The sequence below is a fragment of the Panthera onca genome, chromosome B3 (genome assembly GCF_046562875.1).
Source record: "Panthera onca isolate mPanOnc1 chromosome B3, mPanOnc1 haplotype 2, whole genome shotgun sequence".
Classification (NCBI taxonomy): Eukaryota; Metazoa; Chordata; class Mammalia; order Carnivora; family Felidae; genus Panthera; species Panthera onca.
This window is the reverse complement of record NC_138344.1, coordinates 72435260-72454753: the sequence shown is the minus strand read 5'-3', so window position 1 is coordinate 72454753 and position 19494 is coordinate 72435260. Positions and strand designations below refer to the sequence as shown.

General features: G+C 39.4%; 1 pseudogene; it reads right to left on the bottom strand.

Moving 5' to 3' along the window:
• Positions 1 to 502: 502 nt before the first annotated feature.
• On the bottom strand, positions 503 to 15817 carry LOC132668431 (T cell receptor alpha variable 9-2 pseudogene; annotated as a pseudogene).
• Between the last annotated feature and the right edge of the window lie 3677 nt (positions 15818 to 19494).

Here is a 19494-nt window from a genome sequence, read left to right as displayed (position 1 = left end):
ATTTTCAAAAACATTAAAAAGTTAAAAAGTGTGAATTCTAGACAGAAGAAACATCATAAATGAAGTTGTTGAATTCCTATTAAATGATCTGAGATTCTTATCTCATTCTCTCACTGCTTTGTTGAGTCTTATATGTATAAGGTAACTATTATGTGAATTAGGCAACAATTACTAATCCTATACTATTAACAAGTTTTAGCCTCAAAGATGCTATACATTAGCATTTATCACATTTTCTTGATAACCATTAGTCAACTATTTTTCTCCCAAAGGTAAGGAATGAGGATTATCAGGATAAAGTTCTGGAGAGGGACACATCTTCTCTAAAGCCCTGGAAACATTTATCTCTAGACACATAGACGGAAGCTTAGCTCAGGCTGTTCCCTGGAGGCCACTCTCCACGGATTCACATCAAGGAGCTTCATGAGTCCAGAGACAACATGGTACTGGTTTCCCAGATGCAGAGGGAAGTAAGAAATTCGGTCCTGGATACTTTTTGTGTTCACACGTCCTTTTGCTTGTCCTCCACCTTCCGAATCACACTGTCCGAACCTTCCTCAAAACTCTGCTAGAAGGAATTTGGGACAAACAGCATTAAACCTCTATTCAGATACACAGGGAGATTGCCAGATAGGTTGGGATGATGCTGGCTTCAAAATAAGCAGTATACCACATGGATTCAGCAAGTCATCATCCATAAGTTTTTACAAAGCATAATTTTAGGCCAGTGAAAACCTACAGGGGAAATATTTTGCATCTGGGGTCACACAAGAAGACTTGCACAACATGGAGGGAAGATACATAGTAAATTTGCATCTTTATGGCTTTATTAATGTATAATTTTCATAAAAATAAACTGTACAAATTTAAAGAAAACAATTCTATAGGATTTGACATACGTGTGTATTTGTGAAGCCATGACCACAATGGAGGTAATGAACATATGCATCACCTCAAAATTTGCCTCATGTCTCTGTAATCCTTCTTTCAACCCTCTCCCTCCTGCATTCCAGGCAACACTTCTGTCATGAATCAGTTGGCATATTTCATAATACTGTATGAGTGGAATCACATGTACTCCTTTGTCTGGCTTCTTCTCAGCACAATTATTTTAATATTCTTCCACATAAGGAGGTTTTTGCTTTTTGTTGCTGTGTAGTATCCCATCATAGGCCTATGAAACAGTTTGTCTATTCACCTGCTGGCCTTCAGATTAGCTCCAGGGAAGCTGTTACAAATAAAGCTGCTATGAACCTTTGTGTATATGATTTTTTAATGTTATCTTTTAATTTATTTTTAGAGAGAGTGAGAGAATGAAAACACAGTGGTGTGGAGCATAAAGAGGTAGAGAGAGAGAATCCCAAGCAGGCTCCACACTCAGCATGCTGAGCCCAGCACAGGGCTCCATATCACAACTGATAATGACCTGAGCGGAAATCAAGAGTCAGACACTCAACCGGCTGAGCCACCCAGGTGCCCTGTGTATATGATTTCTTATTGACATATGCTTTCGTTTCTCTTGGGTCAATAACAGGGAGTAGAATAGCTGGATTATATGGTAGGTGTATATTTGGCTTTGTTAAACCAATTTTTTCTAGTAGCTTCTTTGTAGATTCCCTTGCATTTTGTGCTCAGATGATTATTCTAATAAAGATAAATTCACTTCTTCCTTTCCAAACTGTATGTCTTTTGCTTCTTCCATGTTCCTTATTAAATTGGCTAGAACTTCTAGTTCAATATTAAATACAAGTGGTGAGAGCCAAACTTCTTCCCTTACTTCTGAAACTAAAGAGAAAGCATTTAGGTTTTCACCATCAAGTCTGACATTTGATGTAGGTTTTTTGTAGAGCCCCTTTTTTAGGTTGAGAAAATTCCCTTTACTTTCTAATTTGCTGTGGGGTTCAATCAGGAATTGATACGGATTTTATAAAAATGCTTTATCTGTACCTATTGAGATTACCCTCATAAATTGGTCATCTGCTACTTGTCAATCATCTTGGATACATTATTGATAAATTGTCACAACAAAATATTAAAGAAGATATCACTCTCCTGTTTTACAAACAATGAAATGAGGCTCAAAAGTACCAAAGTTCATGGCTGAGCTAACAGTTTTGAACACAGTGCTCGATGACAGCAAAAACCTGTTCCCTGTTTTTGCCACTATAGATCGCTGTCACAGAAAATTTGAGAGAAACACGAGAGGGTGGCAAAATGACTTCTCCCTACGCCTTTCAAATATTTTAAGACGTTCTTTAACAGGTTCTTTATTGATGCAAGTGGAACTGATAAAGAAGAATTAAATGATTGCATATTTGGCTCTTTTACCAAAAAAGGAAAGAAACCCTGTTATAATAGATACCCAATCTGCTATAATAGATCTGTGTAGGGGCCTCACCATTCCATTCAGAGCAATTATTAGACATGTGATTGAAGCAGTGCACGGTAGCAAAGGTTTTGTGACCCACCAATATACGAGAGCATCCTTCATGACTAGTGATCACTCCCTTTCTCTGTTCCTTGAAACTTGCTTATGATAACACAGTCTAGAGTGTAGTTGTTCCAATTAACCAGTACACATGTTTCTGAAAAATGTTCAAATAAAATCGCCTTATGATCCAGCAATCCCACTTCTGGTATATATTCAAAGATTCAAAGAATTTGGCTATAAACCCAAAATACTGAGCTGCTTATAAATTCACGTTTCCACCAAAAGGCGCAAGCGATCCCAAAGACCATCCACAGATGCATATGGATAAACAATATGTGGCAAGTACAGACACCGGTACATTACTCAACCTTAAAAAGGAAAAAAAAAATCTGACACAGGCTGCAAGATGGATGAACCCTGAGGACATTATGTCTAACGAAATATCACAAAATGACCAATACTGCATAATTCCACTTCTATGAGGTATCTCATGGGTAGCCAAACCCATGGAAAGAGAAAGCAGAATGGTAGTTCCCAAGGACTGGAAGGATAGGGTAATGGAGAGCTATTGTTTAATGAATACAAACATTCAGTTCGTCACAATGAAAATTCTGGAATTGTGGAAATGAATGGTGGTGCTGGTTGAACAATAATGAAAATGTATTTACTACCATAGAATTGTACGCTTACAAATGGTTAAAACGGTAAAAATCTATGTTACAATGGTAAAATTCTTTAATGAAAAAAAAAATGTAAGAGGTTCTTGTTAAGATTTCTACCCTACACATCCGTCATCCATTACCACTCGAATCTGAAGGCACTGGGGAAATAGGTTTAGAGGTGGAAGGAGGAAAATGGAGAGAATGAGGACTTTGGATTGTGAAACACTGATCAAACAAGCAAGGCTCAGAAGTGTGCAAACTGAGCCACGTGTTGGCAAAAAAAATGCTTGTGAAGGAGTGTTGAAGTGAAAGGCAGGAACCCAACAAGGAGGATAATTCACAGTCTGCCACTTCACAGGGTCCCCCAAAAGCCACTAACTACTGACCTTGTGGATAAGACTGTTGGGAAGCAGGTAAACCTCCAGAATGCAAATTGAGGACATTGATGCTAGCAGTGTTAATAAGATGGGATGAACAACAGTACAGACACATGTCACAGAGTAGGCACCTTGGAAATGCACGTAAGTACAGTTGACTCACAGTAAACAAACCTAATTAAACGAATTAATTCAATAGTACAAAACATCATAATATAAAGCAAAAAAGGAAAACCACAGAGACACTTCACAGCCTTCCTTATTCTAAACAATGCCTGAAACACAATATATACTCAGTACGTATTTACCGAACAAAATTGATATGAAAATCCAACACCTCATACACATTTCAGCTGATATTTGAGTCGCATGTTTACAAATTTCTTTAGCCAGTTCTTCTAGCTGAATATAATTACAAAATGGCAAATTGTTTATCGTGACTATTTTAGTGATCAATAAACACTTTCAACACAAATTTTCAGGGGTAAGGATGTTTTTGATGCACAATAATTCTTACCTAGAGAGTTATTTTCTTAGAGTCAGGTTTTCCCTCTAACCCTACACCTGAGCTGCCACAACCTTAGCCACTTCCTGTGTGGGTCAGCAATTTGCTTTGGACCCTACAGCAGGTGGATGTATCAATAAGAGCCCTGGGGTTTGGGTACCTCTCTCCAACACTCCTCTTACTGTAGACACCGTCAGTGCAGAGAAATACACTGGGGAGTCCTCCAGCTATGAAGCTGAGATGACAAGATATGGGATTTCCTGTCTTTGAAAATTCAATGACAAGCAAACTTCTGTGGCATTTTGTTGACTCTAAGAATCCTGACAAACAAGGAAAGTCATCTGCCCGCCGCTGGACTGCTTGTACCACAATAGACTATAACTTAGATCACCGGGGTCATATGTGCATTCCAGGATGACAGCCACCTTCTGCAGTAACATTGCTGGTTGGACTTGAGTTGCCTTCTGGGAAATACTGAATCCCGAAGGAAAAAACATGGAATCAGAGTAGGTGATGTGGCACAAAGAAATTCTATTTTACACATTACCTTCCCTCCTTCCCACAGTACCCACAAGACACTGCCTATCTCAGTATTTTAAGATCATAGAGGAGGCACATTTCCAAAGGGTCAGTCACTACCCAGCTACCTTCAGAAGACTGGACAGCAACATGTTTGAGATCTTCCACTAGATGGGAACTGTCTACTTCAATGTCAGGGCTGGGCACTGTGAGGGGAGCCTACCAGGTGAGGGAAGGATGGCTGGGTATCTGCTGCTGCCGCCCCAGAACAGGAAACAGGGGTTTCCTGGAGTAGCATGTTGTGTGGGTCACGTCACACTTCTCTCTGTACCAGCTGAGAGTCTCACTGCCCAAACATCCTTTCGCATTAAGCGACTCTTAACTTGGAAACAATTCCGTCTGAAAAAGAACTTGTAAAATTTAACACTGAAATGAGGCTTGATGGTTTAACTGTGATATGTTCATTCATCATGTCTGTGATGAAAGTGGGTGGATGGCACTCACTTAAAAATACTACCTGTGATGGATTATGAAAACAACATAAGATTAAGAATCATGTATGTTCACACTATGTTCTATCACCTAACATAGAAATACATCATATTATGATAAGAAGACAAAGTGTTTAGACTAACCACTATGGCTCTTTCAGTCTACCTATTGTTATGTCAGTATATCTCTTCTCTATCAGTATCTGTTCATGGCCCTTTGGTGGGGACAAAAGCAGAAAGATCTGATGACTCTTTCCTGAAGAGTTTAGACTAAAGCCCTCAGACAATAGATCCTGTCATTGAGGTCTCTTCTCTTCACTGTAGTTTTGACAGCTCGGCTCTGTTCAAGAAGCACAGAATAGAATGCAAACTGGTGCGGCCACTCTGGAAAACAGTATGGAGGTTCCTCAAAAAATTAAAAATAGAACTACCCTATGACCCAGCAATTGCACTACTAGGTATTTATCCAATACTTAGTAGTAGTATTGGATACAGGAAGACTGACTCAAAGGGGCACATGCACCCCAATATTTATAACAGCAATATTGACAATTGCCAAAGTATGGAAAGAGCCCAAATGTCCATCGACAGATGAATGGATAAAGAAGATGTGGTATATATATATATATATATCATATATATATATATATATATATATGATATATATATATATACTCAGCGATAAAAAAGAAGGAAATCATGTGGTTTGCAACAATGTGGATGGAACTAGAGTGTATTATGCTAAGCAAAATAAGTCTGTCAGAGAAAGACAGATATCATACGGTATCACTATTATGTGGAATTTAAAATACAAAACAGATGAACATAGGGGAAGGGAAGCAAAAATAATATAAAAACAGAGAGGGATATAAACCATAAAAGATTTAAATACAGAGAACCAACTGAGGGCTGCTGGTGGGGTTTTGGGTGGGGGGCTAAAGGGGTAAGGGGCAGTAAGGAGGGCACGTGTTGGGATGAACACTGGGTGTTTTATGTAAGTGATGAATCACTAAATTCTAGTCATGAAATTATTATTACACTATTTGTTAACTAACTTGGATTAGCTTTAAAAAGAAAAAAAATATGTCTCCAAGAAGTCCATAGTGAAAAGTGGTCAAGAGAATGGATTTCGGTGTCAGATAAACCTGTGTCTGAGTTAAAAACAACAACAACAACAACAATTTCTCCTCCTATTATTCAACTCTAATACATTTCTCAATGAAGGAATCAAATGATCATGCTTCTGTCATTCAAGAAGTGTCCATATCCAGGATAAATCTTTTGGACACTCTTAGCCAGATTCTGAATTAATAGATTTTGTTTTTATTAACTTGTTTTATTTTTTTCTTTTAATTTACATCCAAATTAGTTAGAAGATAGTGCAACAATGATTTCAGGAGTAGATTCCTTAGTGCCCCTTACCCATTTAGCTCATCCCCCCTCCCTCAACACCTCCAGCAACCCTCAGTTTGTTCTCCATATTTATGAGTCTCTTCTGTTTTGTCCCCCTCCCTGTTTTCATGTTATTTTTGTTTCCCTTCCCTTATGTTCATCTGTTTTGTCTCTTAAAGTCCTCATATGAGTGAAGTCATATGACCTTTGGCTTTCTCTGACTAATTTCACTTAGCATAATACTCTCCAGGTCCATCCACGTAGTTGCAAATGGCAAGATTTCATTCTTTTTGATTACCGAGTAATACTCCGTTGTATATATATACCACATTTTCTTTAACCATTCATCCATCGATGGACATTTGGGCTCTTTCCACACTTTGGCTATTGTTGATAGTGCTGCTATAAACATGGGGGTGCATGTGTCCTTTCGAAACAGCACACCTGTATCCCGTGGATAAATGCCTAGTAGTGTAATTGCTGGGTCGTAGGGTAGATCTATTTTTAGTTTTTTGAGGAACCTCCATACTGTTTTCCAGAGTGGCTGCACTAGCTTGCATTCCCACCAGCAGTACAAAAGAGATCCTCTTTCTCCGCATCTTCGCCAACATCTGTTGTTGCCTGAGTTGTTGATGTTAGCCATTCTGACAGGTGTAAGGTGGTATCTCCTTGTGGTTTTGATTTGTATTTCCCTGATGATGAGTGATGTGGAGCATTTTTTCATGTGTCAGTTGGCCATATGGATGTCTTCTTTCGAGAAGTCTCTATTCGTGTCTTTTGCCCATTTCTTCACGGGATTATTTGGTTTTTGGGTGTTGAGTTTGATCAGTTCTTTATAGATTTTGGATACTAACCCTTTATCTGATATGTCGTTTGCAAATATCTTCTCCCATTCTGTCGGTTGCCTTTTAGTTTTGCTGATTGTTTCCTTCACTGTGCAGAAGCTTTTTATTTTGATGAGGTCCCAGTAGTTCATTTTTGCTTTTGTTTCCCTTGCCTCCGGAGACATGTTGAGTAAGAAGTTGCTGCGGGCAAGATCAAAGAGGTTTTTGCCTGCTTTCTCCTTGAGGATTTTGATGGCTTCCTGTCTTACATTGAGGTCTTTCATCCACTTTGAGTTTATGGGTATGGTGTAAGAAAGTGGTCCAGGTTCATTCTTCTGCATGTCACTGTCCAGTTTTCCCAGCACCACATGCTAAAGAGACTGTATTTATTCCATTGGATATCCTTTCCTGCTTTGTCAAAGATTAGTTGCCCATATGTTTGTGGGTCCATTTCTGGATTCTCTATTCTGTTCTATTGATCTGAGTGTCTGTTCTTGTGCCAGAATCATACTGTCTTGATGATTACAACTTTGTAGTATAGCTTGAGGTCTGGGATTGTGATGCCTCCTGCTTTGGTTTTCTTTTTCAAGATTGCTTTAGCTATTCGGAGTCTTTTCTGGTTCCATACAAATTTTAGGATTGTTTGTTCTAGCTCTGTGAAGAATTCTGGTGTTATTTTGATAGGGATTGCGCTGAATATCAATTCAGTTTGCTTTGGGTAGTATCGACATTTTAACAATATTTGTTCTTCTTATCCAGGAGCATGGAATCTTTTTCCATTTTTTTGGTGTCTTCTTCAATTTCTTTCATCAGCGTTCTATAGTTTTCAGTGTATAGATATTTCACCTCTTTGGTTAGATTTATTCCTAGCTATTTTATGGCTTTTTGTGCAACTGTAAATGGGATCGATTCCTTCATTTCTCTTTCTGTTGCTTGTTGGTGGATAGAAAAGCAACCAATTTCTTTGCGTTGCTTTTATACCCTGCAACTTTGCTGAATTCATGAATCAGTTCTAGCAGTTTTCTGCTGGAAACTTTAGGGTTTTCCATGTAGCATGTCATGTCATCTGCAAAGAGTGACGGTTTGACCTCCTTCTGGCCAATTTGGATGCCTTTTATTTCTTTGTGTTGTCTGATTGCAGAGGCTAAGACTTCCAATACTATGTTGAATAACAGTGGCAAGAGTGGACATCCCTGTCTTGTTCCTGACCTTGGGGGGAAAGCTCTCAGTTTTTCCCCATTGAGGATGATATTAGCATTGGGTCGTTCATATATGGCTTTTATGATCTCGAGGTATGATCCTTCTATCCCTACTGTCTTGAGGGTTTTTAACAAGAAAGGATGCTGTATTTTGTCAAATGCTTTCTCTGCATCTATTCAGAGGATCATATGGTTCCTGTCCTTTCTTTTATTGATGTGATGAATCACGTTAATTGTTTTCTGGATATTGAACCACCCCTGCCTGCATCCCAAGTATAAATCCTGCTTGGTCGTGGTGAATAATTTTTTTAATGTATTGTTGGATCCGGTTGGCTAATATCTTGTTGAGGATTTTTGCATCCATGTTCATCAGGGAAATTGGTCTATAGTTCTCCCTTTTAGTGGGGTCTCTGTCTGATTTGGGAATCAGGGTAATGCTGGCTTCATAGAAAGAGTTTGGAAGTTTTCCTTCCATTTCTATTTTTTGGAACAGTTTCAAGAGAATAGGTGTTAACTCCTCCTTAAATGTTTGGTAGAATTCCCCTGGAAAGCCATCTGGCCCTGGACTCTTGCTTTTTGGCAGACTTTTGATGACTAATTTGATTTCCTTACTGGTTATGGGTCTGTTCAAATTTTCTATTTCTTCCTGTTTCAGTTTTGGTAGTGTATATGTTTCTAGGAATGTGTCCATTTTTTCCAGATTGCCCATTTTATTGGCATATAATTGCTCATAATATTCTGTTATTATTTTTTTCTTATGTTTTCATTAAAGAAAACATATGTGTTCTTTAATATGTATTTATTAAGTATTTTTAATATGTAATTTAATTTAAATTTAATAATTTAATATGTATTTATTATGTATTTATTAAGAAAACATTAAAAAAATAATTATGTTTTTATTTCTGTTGTGTTGGTTGTGATCTCTCCTCTTTCATCTTGATTTTATTTTTTTGGGTCCTTTCCTTTTTCTTCTTGACCAAACTGGCTAGTGGTTTATCAATTTTGTTAATTCTTTCCAAGAACCAGCTTCTGGTTTCATTGATCTGTTCTACTGGGGTTTTTTTTTGGTTTTTTTTTTGGTTTCAATAGCATTAATTTCTGCTCTAATCTTTATTATTTCCTATCTTCTGCTGGTTTTGGATTTTATTTGCTGTTCTTTTTCCAGCTCCTTAAGGTGTAAGGTTAGGTTTTGTATCTGAGATCTCTCTTCCTTCTTTAGGAAGGCCTGGATTGCTGTGTACTTTCCTCTTATGACTGCCTTTGCTGCATCCCAGAGGTTTTGAGGTGTGGTGTTATCATTTTCATTGACTTCCATCTGCTTTTTAATTTCCTCTTTAACTGCTTGGTTAGTGCATTCATACTTTTTTTTATTTAAAAAAAATTTTTTTTAACGTTTACTTATTTTTGAGACAGAGAGAGACAGAGCATGAATGGGGGAAGGGCAGAGAGATAGGGAGACACAGAATCGGAAGCAGGCTCCAGGCTCAGAGCCATCAGCCCAGAGCCCGACGCAGGGCTCGAATTCATGGACCGCGAGATCGTGACCTGAACTGAAGTCGGACGCTTAGCTGACTGAGCCACCCAGGCACCCCACGCATTCCTTCTTTTGTAGGATGTTCTTCAGTCTCCAAGTATTTGTTTCCTTTCCAAATTTTTTCTTGTGGTTGATTTTGAGTTTCATAGCATTGTGGTCTGAAAATATGTACATATGATCTTGATCTTTTTGTACTTACTTAGGGCTGATTTGTGTCCCAGTATATGGTCTATTCTGGAGAATGTTCCATGTGCACTGGAGAAGAATGTATATTCTGCTGCTTCAGGATGAAATGTTCTGAATATATCTGTTAAGTCCATCTGGTCCAATGTGTCATTCAAAGCCATTGTTTCCTTGTTGATTTTTTGATTAGAGATCTGTCCATTGATGTGAGTCGGGTGTTGAAGTCTCCTACTATTATGGTACTACTATCTATTAGTTTCTTATGTTTGTGATTAATCGATTTATATATTTGGGTGCTTTTACATTTGGTGCATAAATGTTTACAATTGTTAGGTCTTCTTGGTGAATAGACCCCTTGATCATGATATAATGCCCTTCTGCATCTCTTGATATAGTCTTTATTTTAAAGTCTAGATTGTCTGATATAAGTATGGCTACTCCGGCTTTCTTTTGTTGACAATTCGCATGATAGATGGTTCTCCATCCCCTTATTTTCAATCTGTAGGTGTCTTTAGGTCTACAGTGGGTCTCTTGTAAACAGCATATCGATGGGTCTTGTTTTCTTATCCATTCTATTACCCTAGGTCTTTTGATTGGAGCATTGAGTTCATTGACGTTTAGAGTGAGTACTGAAAGATATGAATTTATTGCCATTATGATGCTTGTAGAGTTGGAGTTTCTGGTGGTGTTCTCTGCTCCTTTCTAATCTTTCGTTGCTTTTGGTATTTATTTATTTATATACATAACTTTTCATCTTTTGTCCCCTCAGAGAGCCCCTTTTAATATTTCTTGCAGGGCTGGTTTAGTGGTCACAAACTCCTTTAATTTTTGTTTGTCAGGGAAACTTTTTATCTCTCCTTCTATTTTGATTAACAGCCTTGCTGGATAAAGAATTCTTGGCTGCATATTTTTCTGATTCACCACACTGAATATACCCTGCCACTCCTTTCTGGCCTGCCAGGTTTCTGTGGATAGGTCTGCTGCAAACATGATCTGTCTTCCCTTGTAGGTTAGGGACTTCTTTTCCCTTGCTGCTTTCATGATTCTCTCCTTGCCTAAGTATTTTGTGAATTCGACTATGATATGCCTTGTTGGTGGTCAGTTTTTGTTGAATCTAATGGCAGTCCTCTGTGCTTCCTGGATTTTGATGTCTGTGTCTTTTCCCAGGTTAGGAAAGTTTTCTGCTCTAATTTGCTCACATAACCCTTCTACCCCTATTTCTCTCTCTCTTCCTCCTCTGGGAACCCTATGATTCTGATGTTGTTCCTTTTTAAAGAGTCCCTGATTTCTCTAATTCTTAAATCGTGCTCTTTTGCCTTCATCTCCCTCTCTTTCTCTGCTTCATTATTCTCTATAAGTTTGTCCTCTATATCGCTGATTTTCTGTTCTGCCTCGTCCATCCTTGCACCGCTGCATCCATCCATGATTGCAGTTCAGTTATAACATTTTTAATTTCATTCTGGCTATTTTTTACTTCTTTTATCTCTGCAGAAAGGGATTCTAATCTATTTTCGACTCCAGCTAGTATTCTTATTACTGTGATTCTAAATTCTGTTTCAGGCATCTTGCTGTATCTGTTGGTTAAATCCCTGGCTGTCGTTTCTTCATGCTCTTTCTTTTGGGGTGAATTCCTTCGTTTCATCATTTTGAAGGGAGAAAAGGAATTAATGAGGTAGAAAAATTAAGATTAAAAAATAAAATTAAAAAAATATTAAAATTAAGAAATTAAAATCACACACACACAAAAATCGAATAAATGATGCTAGATCCTAGGTGTGTTTTGGTCTGGGTGTTGAAAGTGGTTTGACAGATTAGAGAAAAAAAAAGCGAGGAAAGAAAAAAAAGGAAATTGTTTGAGAATTTGAAAAAATGAATACACTGAAGTAGAGTAAAATGAGATGATGGAAGTAAAATAGATTTTAAAAAAATTTACACAAAAGTAAAGAATATAGTAGGAAAAAAATTAAAGATAAATATTTCTAATAAAAATTAAAAATAAAAATGAATTATTTTTCTCTTTCTGTATTCAAGAAAAAGAAAAGAAATGAAAAAGAGAGAAAAAAAGAAATCATTTGAAAATTTGAAAAAGTGAATACACTGTAGTAGACTAAAATAACATGATGGAAGTAAAATAGAACTTGAAAAATTTACATAAAAGCAAAGAATATAGTAAAAAATTTTTAAAGAAAAATATTTTTAATATAAATTCAAAGTAAAAATGAAGTTTTTCACTTTCTGCATTCACAAAAAAGGAAAGAAACGAAAAAGAGAAAAAAGAAAAAAGAAAACAAGAAATTTGTTTGAAAATTTGAAAAGGTGATTACACTGAAGTAGACTAAAATAGAATGATGGAAGTAAGAATTTGAAAAAATTTACACAAAAGTAAAAAATATAATAAAATTTTAAGAAAAATATTTTTAATAAAAATCAAAAATAAAAATGAATTTTTTCTCTTTCTGTATTCAAGAAAAAGAATAGTGTGAAAGAGAAAAAGAAAGAAAGAAAATTGAATAGATGGACCTGCCTACAGATTGAAATAAGACTGAAATTGCTTCCTTTTCCCCTAGAAGTCAGACAATATAGCTTTATGGTCCATAAACTCAGTAGGCGGTAAGACTTGTGTTCTTGAAGAGCGAGGTTGGCCCAGTTGGGCGGTACTCAGTGTAACAGCTCCGTTCTCCACTAGATGGCGCCACTAGCCTACTGGTATGGATTGTTGCAGCGCTCGTAGGTGCGTACGCGCATGCGCAGGAACAGTGAAAATGGAGTCACCCTACTCTCCACTTTCTAGTATGGGAACTCCGTTCTCTCCAATCAGCAATCGAGCACCCATCCTCTGTCTGTAGCTTTCATCCACTCCTGCTTTTCCACTCTCCGTGACCAGGCCCCAGGCGGTACCTCTCTCCCGAGTTTTGTCTCAGATGCGGTTATTTTACCCGGCCCCTTACTTCTGAAGGACTGTGGCTTTGACCAGTTCCACCCCTCTGTGGGAGGGTCTCACCGAGCAATGTCCAAATGTCGGATGCACCCAGGAACGCTTGCTGGACCCTGCTGCTGCCGGTGCCCCAAGACTGCAGCCAGGTGCCAGCCCGCCCCAGAAAAAGTTCGCGAGATAGTGTAGCAGCAGCTTTTCAGGGACCATGGAAAATCGCAACACACATCTGGCACCAGGCTTCACCCTTAACGACCTTGTTCCAGCACCAGCGAATGTGGCCGTTCTCTGGGTCTGCTGGGACCAGGTGGCTTCAACCGTCTCTACCAAACCGTCTCTTCCTTCCAGCAGTGGAACCGCTTTTCCCCGTGTGGCCCGCGAGAACCTCCCGGACCCCACTCTGTTCCTGGGGATTCGCCCTTCCCACCAGAGCACCACCAGGTATGGAGATGCGGAGTTGCAGCCTTTGCGCTCCCCTTGTTTACAGTCTTAATGGCATTTAAACCCTCTCCTTTCTCCTTTCTCCCTTTTTAGTTTAGTCCCTGCAGCTCTTTCCAATTTTCCACTTTTGGGGAGGGGTGCTTTCCCCGTATTCTCCCCCTCTCCCTAGTCTCTGTCCTCTCTCCACCTGCAAAGGCAGCAACCTGTCCACCGCCAGCTTCTCTCTCGCCGAGTTCACCTCTACGCGCCAGGTACCTGCTGAATTCTGTGGTTCAGGTTGTGCAGATTGTTGTGTTAATCCTCAGATCAGTTTTCTAGGTGTGCAGGATGGTTTAACGTTGTTCTGGCTGTATTTCGTGGATGTGAGACACACAAAAAACTTTCATGCTGTTCCACCATCTTGGCTCCCTCTGAATTAATAGATTTTTAATAACTTTTAAAAAAAGCTTCGAAAAATGATGTAGTCAGTGTCAGTCAATATGTTTTTACTGTACATCAACAGTTTCCAAATACTATGAAGCAAATGAGGTTTCTTACTTTCCTAACTTTTCTTAACCCTTTCATACATCCTATTAGAAAGGGACAGCAGGGGCATCTGGGTGGTTGACTTGGTTAAGTGTCTGGCTCCTGATCATGGCTCAGGTCATGATATCACAGTTTGCGGGATGGAGCCCTGAGTCGGACTCTGTGCTGGCAGAGTGAAGCCTGCTTGGGATTCTCTGCTTGGGATTCTCACTGGAATTCCCTCTGTCTGCCCCAAACTGCACACACACATTCTCTCTCTGTCTCTCTCTCTCTCAATAAATAAACTTTTAAAAAGTTCAAAACTTAAAAAAGACTTGCATTCATACTATTTCCGAAACTTTTTTGTTATAAACCAAGTCTCTGGGGATGCCTGGGTGGTTTCATCAGTTAAGCCTTTGACTCTTGATTTCATCTCAGGTCATGATCTCACAGTTCGTGACTCCCAGCCCCTCATTGGGCTCTGTGCTGACAGCATGGAGGCTGCTTGGGATTTTCTCTTTCCCTCTGTCTTGTCTCTGCCCTTCCATCTCTCTCTCTCTCTCTCTCTCTCTCTCTCTCTCTCTCTCTCTCAAAATAAGTCAATAAACTTCAAAAGAAAAAGAAAAATCAGACCAAAAGCATTTTCTCTCACTGTAATTCCTGGGCACTGAAAATCATCTCACTTATTACTGTATGAAAGCCAAATGATCTACCTAACCGGTCTGGACAGGAGTCATTTCCTCAGTTATATTTTTGCCCCCTCCCTTCATTTTGAATATCAGCCTCTGTCTACTGTCTAGAAAAGAAACCTGGACTGAGGTTCCTTGTCTCTCTTTTCATTGTCACTTCCATATGTTCCCCTCCTTTCTTCCCTCCCCTTCTTTCTCTATTCAAACCTGGTTTGGGCCTGCAGCTCTCCCATCACCTCTCCTGCCCATCCTCTGTCAGGAAGACATGGGACGGACACCACCTTCTCAGGCACACCCTGGCTCTCTCAGTGTGTCATTGGACACAGCAATACCCACCAGGGGGGCCTCAGCAACTTGTGGGGCTGGACTTTCACTGCAGGGTGAGCAAGACACCACTTCAGTGTTATGTGGTTTCACCTTGAAATTACTTAGGTCCTGGCTTAGGAACTACTGGAATTTCTCATTGCACTAATGAATAGCTGGGTTTGGGGAATGTTCCTTCTGGTTCCCATGCTCTAGCCATTTGTATGACTTTTGTATCAAGCAGACACTGAGGGGCAAACCACCATACGCTGTGCTGGAACCAAAGTAGATCAGAGACATTCAGCATCTGGGCCCCTGTTCTGCTCAGAGTTTTCGCTCAGCTCCCCCTGCAGTCCCCGTCACTGTGTCACTCACAGCACAGTAGTACACAGCCGAATCTGACGCTTGCACTGAGGACTTCTCCAAGTGGAAGGATTTGGATTTTCCATCGTAGGTGGCTTCAAAACCTTTGTGACTTCCCTTCTCCTTGTCCCTCAAGGCTTTCAGGAGGAGCTGTGGACCTTCTCCAGGATACTGGACATACCAGAAAAGAGTGGGGGACACTGCTGTTGAATAAGCACAGTTTATAGTCAGGGGCTCCCCTTCGGAGAGGGTCACTGGGCCTTCCATCTGGGTCACTGAGTCTCCATGGGTTCGTCCTGGGGAAAAAGAAAAGAGACCTATGTTACCTTGGGCATAAATCTCCTGGATAAATTTATACTTACATGTTTTGCTGACAGAACAGAAGAAAGAATCCAAATTTTAAGAGGCATTTTACTTACCAATCATCAAGAGTACCACAGTCACGAAGCCTGGAGAAGAGTTCATCTCTAGAGTGTCACCTAGCTAATGTGCTTCATTTGTAGCAGGAAGAAGCATTGGAGAGACAGAGCAATGATCAGTGGAAGCCCACATTTCTCAAGAAAGGTGTTTGTGTTAGGAAGCTGCACCCCCTGCTGGACGGGGACTGAAATGCATTAATGTCTACCTGACCTGGAAGTTCTTTAACCCAGCATCCTAGGATATTTCTGTAGCTATTTTCTTGAGCATTTTAAGAGAGCTTTTTATATTTTCTTATACCCATTCAGAGTCAGCCTGTAATCCAGTAGAATGTCAGAAAGAGGTTTTGAATTGATACCAGAGGAGGTAATAAATAGTCAATTCACTGTTGACTCATGTAGAACAGAGACTATCCTTCATTCCATCCATGCTCACTACATATTTGTTAAATGACACAAAAATAATAAGTAAAAAGCCTTTGATTGAGGACTCACTCTGACTAGAATACAGTATTTCCTTAGTCCTAAATTATACCAATTGTAAGGAATGCAATCTTTTTTAATAAAAGCTTTTTAAGAATAAAAAAACATACTATCTTGTCAATAGTCAAATATCCTTGCACTCAAAATCATTTAAAAAGTGAAAAATATGAATCCTAGTCAGAAAAATATCCTAATTGCAGTTATCTATCCCTATAAAAATTATCTGAGATCAATGCCTTATTTCACCATTTCAATGACTCCAACATAACGTAACCAGCATACGTGAATGAAGCAGCAAGTACTAATCTTACACACTAAGTGGCCATATAACCTCAAGTATGCTTTCCACTGTTGTCTGTGTGTATCATTTTGTTGTGAAACTTTAATCAAGTGTATTTCTTCCACAAGGTAGGTAACCCTGAAGATGTGGTTTTGCATCAAAACCCTGGAGCATAATTTAGGATTCCCCTCTTCCCAGATTTTCAAATTATCAAAGACATAACAGCTGATATTCATACAATAGCTGATAGAAACAATGTGCCACTGATTTAAAACTATAGATTCTACGATCCCACCACTAACTCCATGACTCCTTTTTTGCAGGATTGAGACCCACAAGTTTGTAATTTTTAAAGCTTCCCACCAGTTATGTTGCAGCTGGTCCCATACCAGTTTACAAGATTTCTTTTGTGGTAACTGCCCTCAGGCCAACAGGGTGGTCAAAGATCAAAGAGAAAGCTCTGGGGTCAGCATGGGAAAATGCCCCCAAGGCTATACAAATTTTTACAAACTGGTTTTTTCTATGATGTACCAAAGGCAAAACAAACACTTCTTCAGCTCCCATTTTAGGACTGTTCATTTTATAAAATAAAACAAAAACCTCTGAGGATTATCAGGGAAACTTCCGGAAAGGGACACATCTTCTATAAAGCCCTGTAAACATTTATCTCCAGATACATAGATAGAAGCTTAGCTCAGGCTGTTTTCTGGAGCCACTCTCCATAGATTCACATCAAGGAGCTTCATGAGTCCAAAGACAACATAGGACCGGTTTCCCAGACAGAGGGAAGTAAGGAATTCAAGCCTGGCTATTGTTTGAATTCACACGTTCCTTCCCTTCTCCTCTGCCTTCCAAATCACATTGTCAGAACCTGCCTCAAAACTATGCTGGAAGGAATTTGAGACAAGCACCTATCAACTTCTATTCAGATATGCAGGGAGGATGCCAGATAGGCTGGGATGATGCTGGTTTGAAAATAAAGAGTATAGCACATGGATGAAGAAAGTTATTAAATACACTTTAAAAAAAAAAAAAAAGCAGTTTTAAGCTGCCGGAGTCCAGCTCCAGCGGGTCCAGGGGTTCCCAAAGGATGGACGGCATTGGTGAAAATAAAACAAAACTAAAATAAAAAACAAAAATAAAAATGGACACAGACAACAGCAGTGTGTTGAACTGGCCGATTTATTGTAGCAAACGTGGCATTATATATGCTAGTGATTTCCTTATAACATACGTCATCTATGTTTTCTAACATTACCTAATTTTGAAGATGTTCCTATGTGTAATCAACCTTTAAGAAATAACATGACGATTATCCCCTAATTTTCCCGCATACCCTTGGATTATTGATTAATTTCTTACATTATTCCATTATGCATCTGCATTTATCTATAATCTACAAAGCATTTGCTTTGCTGTTCTCATGAAAGGCCCTCCTCTTCTCAACACCTCAAGAGGAACAGTTACAGGGACATGACCTCCTAACCACATGAGGCCAGAAGAACAATGTGTTTGCCTCGGTCTGGGGTGCCAGAAAGGGGCCGAAAAGGCCTTAGAAACCCATGCCTCACACATTCTCAGAGAGACAATGCATCTAGGAACCAATGAACCATTCTGTAGATTAACCAACTAGGTCCAGTCATCATCTGGAATGCCTCTGGGGGCCCAGGTGGGCCTAGGGGTTAAAGTCACCTGTGCCCAGAGATACACTCCTTAGTTGCCCGAGTGAGGCTTTCAGATCCATATGTCTCTCCTTTATCAGCCTCCTTTGCTAGCAAATGCATGAGGCTATCCTTCCTGCAAGTAGAGGAGTCTCCATAGGGAATGGCAAGGGCTAAACATAAGGCCGGAAGGCCATACAATTTCTTGCGGAACCTTATTTCTTTCCTAATGGTTCTTCTCCCAGGGGGCCTGCCGGGGGCAATTCCCCAACAGACAATACCCCAGGTACTTTATTAAGGCCAAATTACTAAAAGCAGGAGTAGAAGAAGCTTCACTGTTGGCGGGCCGCCCTGCATTCACCAATCCCTCCACAGCCCGGGCCCTGCCACTCAGGCTGGGATAGCTCGGCTTCCAGCATTAGGCCATCAAAAACCTAGAGGAAAAGTATTTTGCATCTTGACTGACACCAGAAGACTTGTACAACACTGAAAAAGGACATCTGTTCAGTTTGGATTTTTAATGGATTTATTGATGTATAACTGACATAAAAAATAAACCACATCAATTTAAAGTGAACAATGTTATAGGACTTAAGATATTATATATACATATACCTGTGAAGCCATCACCACAATCGAGGACATATGTATCACCCCAAAAGTTTCCTCATCTCTCTTTGTAATCCGTCTCCCTCTCCCACCCCCATTTCAGGCAGCATTTCTGTCATGAATCATTTTGCATAATTTATAATTTTGTATAAATGGAATCATACGTACTCTTTTGTCTGCCTTCTTCTCGGCATAGTTATTTTGAAATTTTTCCATGGCTATAAGTATCAAAAGTTGGTTCCTTTTTGTTGCTGAGTAGTATTCTATTACAGAGATATAAAAAAACTTGTTCATATATTCACCTGTTGGTGTACATTTCTGTTAGTCCCATTTCGGGGCTATTAAAAGTAAAGCTGTTATAGACTCATAAATGCAAAGAAGAAATTGATGGTTGCCAAAGGGGAGGGGGCTGGGCATGGGCCAAATGAGTGAAGATGAGCAGAAGATACAGGCCTCCAGTTATCAAATGAACAAACCACAATAATAAAAGCACAGCATAAGGAATAGAGTCAATGATACGGTGATAGATGGTAGCTACACTTGTGGTGAGCACAGCACAATGTTTAAACTTGTCAAATCACTATGTTGTATGCCTGAAACTAATGTAACGTGTCATCTATCCTCAAATAAAAATATATGTAAATAAAACAGACCAAATTGTCTCCTGGCTAAGTATTTTCAATTACTAGCTAA